The sequence below is a fragment of the Cydia splendana genome, chromosome Z (genome assembly GCF_910591565.1).
Source record: "Cydia splendana chromosome Z, ilCydSple1.2, whole genome shotgun sequence".
NCBI classification, from domain to species: Eukaryota; Metazoa; Arthropoda; class Insecta; order Lepidoptera; family Tortricidae; genus Cydia; species Cydia splendana.
The window spans coordinates 29,820,091-29,826,331 of NC_085987.1; the positions used below are offsets into that span (position 1 = coordinate 29,820,091).

The 6,241-nt window shown below is 40.3% G+C and overlaps 1 long non-coding RNA gene across 1 annotated transcript in view; it reads left to right on the forward strand.

Annotated features, from left to right (window-relative positions):
* Positions 1–6,241, forward strand: part of LOC134804940 (uncharacterized) — a 213,803-nt gene that overhangs the window by 11,268 nt on the left and 196,294 nt on the right. The gene's annotated exons all lie outside the window — the stretch shown is intronic.

A 6,241-nucleotide genomic window follows, 5' to 3' on the forward strand; every position in this document is an offset into this window, starting at 1 on the left:
TTTGCTTCCAACTGTCTTTATCAATGTTCATAAAATATATGGAGGGTAGGTACGTCTACCCACCATAATAAAAAAATATATTTGTCAATGACTCTGTCCAACTGCTGTGGTTAAAGTTCATAACGAAAATTGTATTTATTAAATCTTTAAATAATAAATACAACGTAGCGGTACTACCACTTAAGACTCTGTAAGTCTGTACCTACATGGATTACAGCAATGCACATAGAAAATGTGATAAATGCGGAGCAACGGCTGTTGGAGATAAATGTAGATGTAGTGTAGGGACGCCCGGCCGGAAGCAGGCGGGCTGTCGATCGCTTGTCACGTTCATTCAGCCCAGTTCCCTGGAGTTGGAGCTGCAGGTTACTGTCCCGGCGGCATTCCCACACTATTCTCCTCAAGTCTTCTTGTTTTCCTGCAGAACAGAAGGACATCTTTGAGTTCGACGTCCTTTAGTTCGTTTTCTTTTAGTGTGTCTCTACCGAATGTATTAAATCATGGTGCCGCGTACATAGTAAATTCTGCTAGTAAGTGTAAGCTAGTCTCTTCCTTACCACAATGTGGGCAGGAGGCGTCTCTACTAATTTCCATTATCTTAAGGTGTCTGTATAGTATTGTGACCTGTTGAAGATACATATTTGAGTGAAATTCACAGCTTTAGTGGGTTCAGAAGGCACCGCGTCATAACGCATCTGGAAAGTGTCTTAATTAACCGTGAAGAAATGTATGAATACAAGTTGGAAATCTGTGTAAAATGCCGTGTGTAAAGTGTAGTGTATCTGTGTGTGTAAAGTGTAATAGGTAGGCATGCCTAAAGTTATTTGTATTATAATGAAAACTTTGTGAATGCGCTTTATTAATGTATATTTTTTTATTAAGTTGACAGGGTTTAATTTTCAGTGTATATTTCTATATGTAAAACATTTTTTTAATAAATAAAATAATACAATGTTATAAACATAAATATCCCTAGTAGCATTTTCGTTGGGGCCCACGGTGCCAACGGTAGGGAAAACGTTGGGATGAGGTTCGTTCCGTAGCCAACATTAAAATTTGTATTGGCCCACCATCGCATTTACCAACATTCGCTGTGGCACAGATGCCCAACAATGGGCCTTTGTGTATTTTGGTACCGTTGGCTAAACAACGATAATATTCGTTGGCCCAATGATGGCATATATCGCATTTACCAACATTGGCAGTGGCAGTGATGCCCAACAATGGGCCTTTGTGTATTTTGGTAACGTTGGCTAATCAACGATATCATCCGATGGCCCAATGATGACAAATATCGCATTTACCAACATTGGCTGTGGCACTGATGCCCAACAACGGGCCTTTGTGTGTTTTGGTAACGTTGGCTAAACAACGATAATATTAGTTGGCCCAATGATGACATATATCGCATTTACCAACATTGGCAGTGGCAGTGATGCCCCACCAATGGGCCTTTGTGTATTTTGCTACCGTTCGCTAAACAACGATAACATTCGTTGGCCCAATGGTGACAAATACCGCATTTACCAACATTGGCTGTGGCACGGATGCCCAACAATGGGCCTTTGTGTATTTTGCTACCGTTCACTAAACAACGATAACATTCGTTGGCCCAATGGAGACAAATACCGCATTTACCAACATTGGCTGTGGCACGGATGCCCAACAATGGGCCTCTGTGTATTTTGGTAACGTTGGCTAATCAACGATATCATCCGATGGCCCAATGATGACAAATATCGCATTTACCAACATTGGCTGTGGCACTGATGCCCAACAACGGGCCTTTGTGTATTTTCGTAACGTTGGCTAAACAACGATAATATTAGTTGGCCCAATGATGACATATATCGCATTTACCAACATTGGCAGTGGCAGTGATGCCCAACAATGGGCCTTTGTGTATTTTGCTACCGTTCGCTAAACAACGATAACATTCGTTGGCCCAATGGTGACAAATACCGCATTTACCAACATTGGCTGTGGCACGGATGCCCAACAACGGGCGTTTGTGTATTTTGGTAACGTTGGCTAAACAACGAGAATATTAGTTGGCCCAATGATGACATATATCGCATTTACCAACATTGGCAGTGTCAGTGATGCCCAACAACGGGCCTTTGTGTATTTTGGTAACGTTGGCTAATCAACGATATCATCCGATGGTCCACTGATGACAAATATCGCATTTACCAACATTGGCTGTGGCACTGATGCCCAACAATGGGCATTTGTTTATTTTGGTAACGTTGGCTAATCAACGATATCATCCGATGGCCCAATGACGACAAATGTCGCATTTACCAACATTGGCTGTAGCATTGATGCCCAACTATGGGCCTTTGTGTATTTTGGTAACGTTGGCTAATCAACGATATCATCCGATGGTCCACTGATGACAAATATCGCATTTACCAACATTGGCTGTGGCACTGATGCCCAACAATGGGCCTCCTTTGTTTACTTTGGTAACGTTGGCTAATCAACGATATCATCCGATGGCCCAATGACGACAAATGTCGCATTTACCAACATTGGCTGTGGAACTTTGCTTGTGGCGTCACTAGATGGCGTTACTGTCTCCAAACATCGAAGTTATAGTTATTTTCTCGATTATTCCGGAAATAATCATAATATTTTTTAAAAGTAACTTATAAATCTAATAGCTATAACTATAAAATTTATACATTAATTTAAAAAATTGTATTTTACCAACATTTTCTCAATTTAAATCTCAAAAAACATAAATCTCGCTTACGAAGTTTTGAAGTGCGGTTAGTATATATACAAATTAGAGTGTATAGTAAGTGTACTTGCTTCGGCAGTACATATACTAAAATTGGAACGATACAGAGAAGATTAACAACAACTGGTGCCTAGGACCTTCATGTGGGCATACAACCAATGCCTACCGTAGTGTAATTGTAATATTTATCAGCAAAGGCCCAACGTCGTATTACACAACCACTTACCTAACGTAGGGTAACTGTAGGACTCGTAAACAAATGCCCATTACATAATTAGACTGTAGGCCCACTATAAATTACACAACGATTTACCTATGGTAGTATTGTAAGAATCCTACACAAGACCCAACGTTAAAGTTACAATGTTGGCCCTTTGTGGGACAAGCTGTGTTGGGCCTCCAACCTTGTGCACGACTACCTACCGACCTACCTGACTTGCCGTTGGGTAATTGTTGAATTTGCAAACAGAAGTACAACGAAAAAATTGCCCTTTTTTATTTTTTTGCAGTTGGCCCTACAGCAAGCCATACGGCCAAATGTAACAATTAACCAACCATCAAACAAATGTGTATAGGCCCAACCACGGCCCAACCAAAACCACAACCGTTGAATAATTGTATGATTTATTTAAATAGGCCCAACGAAAAAATTACTCTAATGGCCCTCTGTTGGATTCCCAACAGAGGGCCTTTGTCGAGGGCCCTCCAGCAAATCGTACGGCCAAATGTAACAATTAACCAACCATCAAACAAATGTGTATAGGCCCAACCACGGCCCAACCAAAACCACCACCGTTGAATAATTGTATGATTTATTTAAATAGGCCCAACGAAAAAATTACTCTTATGGCCCTCTGTTGGGAATCTTCGGGAGGGCCTTTGTCGAGGGCCCTCCAGCAAATCGTACGGCCAAATATAACGGTTGCCCAACTAATACGTAAACAAAGGCCCAACCAAATCCCTACAAGAAAATGCTATTAGGTATGCCTTTTATTTAAGTCAATTGATAATACAAACAAGGGGTAATATTTGCATCTTTCATATATTTCGTGATATGAAGATAAGAAATATGTTTATCAACAGAATTACTACCTACCAATACCCGCCAGGCTAAACCGGTTGTCAACTTTAGTTCCATTGGTACACAACGACGGCGCCACTAGTATAAACGTATAAACGGTTGGGTACATTTTTTTGTATGGAGTTACCGTTCTTCTCCTAGTGAGTATTATATTCTTTGAATAGAAACGTGTCACGAGCCATGCATGACACAACCAGGCTGACGCAACTAGGAACAAAAAAAGGTTTTGTATGGACTTTAGTGATCTAACCATAGCCAAAAAAACAAAATAGAACGTCAGTGCTATTCATCTGTCATGTCAACTGTCAGCCACATTGCTTTGTTGCTTGTCATGGCGGTTCGTAGGTTTTACTTACGTATTTCTTGCAATTTCTTTTTTAAAAGCCTTCGTTATTTTCCAAAACAGTCAAACGTGATAAGAACATACAGTGAGTCAATAGAAATTGTTTAAATGCCACCGAAAACTAAGTTGTTTCAGTGCAAAATATGTGTCAATTGATACGCTCGCGAAAATCGCAAAAAAGGAAGTTTATGGCGAAATTTACATTAGATGAAGACCGGTAAGTATTGCTTTAGATTCTTTTAGCATTATTTTGGAGTAGCAGGCTATAATTATACATATCGAAAATTAGATATTTCATATCCACTTTCATTGTCAACTAGGGATGTACTACAAGTATAAGATACGAAGTATCGATATCGACTGCAGCCTTATTTTTTATCAATGTAAATAGTAAATAAAATAAAATGAGTGAATTTCCTGGTAACTTGCATTCAAAATGAGTATAATTATTTCTCCGAATATTTTTAGTGGAAAATTATCTATCATCTGTGCATTAATGGAATGGACATTATATTATATATTTTTGGAATCTAGTAATAGGGGATATTACTGCAATGTTCTGCCGCCAGAGTGCAGCACTACTGACTCTAGTAAATTCATAGACTAACTTATACATACTCTGCCTTAAACTGATTTTTAACAAGTTATCACAGACAATAAATTATGACATTGATGCATCAAGGCGGTTTGTTAACCAGGGCCTACCGGTAAACGCGAAAATCGAAATTTAGATATCTGCCTCTTTATCACTCGAATATGCAAGAGTGATAGAGAGGTTAGATAACGAAATTTCGATTTTCTTGTTTCGCGGTAGACCCTCAGATTGTGACAGATAGTGGTAGTGGCGCTACGTAGAGTTTTGCGTAATATTCCCTATTATTTAAGATTATTATTTATTATGTCTTTCCCATCACGGAACAATGGTGTTCCGGACCTTTGAGAGGCGTGCGCGGAGCCGAAGCCAACACGTAGAGTCCCTTTTGACACTTTAATGAAATGTAAGGGGTACACCGAGCGGAGGCTGCCCTTGCCCGTGTCATGGGACGCACGCAGAGGCAGCACCCGCCAGGGTGTAAGGACTATTGAGAGTGGATGGAATCTAAAATGAACTAGGTTATTGGGTGAAAGCGATGGACTAAGAACTGAGCTATGGGGTAAAAAACCGGACGCCTGCCTAATAAAACGGTATGCAATTTTATTTCCGGCAGACGGTGACTCGCCCTCACAAGATGGGCCCCCACAAAAAGCGACATCTAGGATGGCTCAAGGGCAACACCGGTGTGAGCGGCTCAGGGGTGTCGAGAGGTGTGCGCCGCTTTCTACCCAGTGGCTGTTAACAGCCACTGTGCCAACTCGCGTCTTATGCATATTTCACTTCCACCCCTGGAGCTTATAGCTCTAACGACTCCACTCTGGCCGGCCGGCTAAGGCAAGCCAGAGGCAGAGAATCCTGTCCCACCCACCCTCCTTGCGGGTAACAGAACTCTCTAGGAGCACTCGGGTACGTGAGGTCGCTAATCCCCAACAGCTCGCCACAAGCTGCCCTGCGTTGACTGATTGCACTGGTAAAACCAGCGGGCGATGGGGTCGTCACATCCCTACGCCTTTATTTATTATTATTATTAGATTTTACCTAAAATATAAGAAAATGTATGTGTGTCTGTTTTAATCATTAAATGTTTTCAGATGCAGGCAGTGGGTCAAATAAGTTTTAAAGAAGACTTAATTTTATTATTCAAGAATATAATACATAGAAAAAAAAACATTTAATCAGGTGAACACACATTTTCCTCTATCTGTTACCTGTGGACCGTCGAACCTTCGGGATGTATTTTAAATTAATTATATTAAATTATTTACAAAATCATTTTACATATTTTTATTTTAACAAATAAATATCGTGTTCACATTTAAGTCCAACCATGTATTAATCCACTCAAAGAACACTACATATAACATACGATTTAAATATGGACTCGATTCTAACCTGATTTCGAGTACGAAATTTGTTGACAGGGGCCCATGTTTCAACCCTCCCCAATTTATAGTGTAGTATGCTATACGCAAGCGT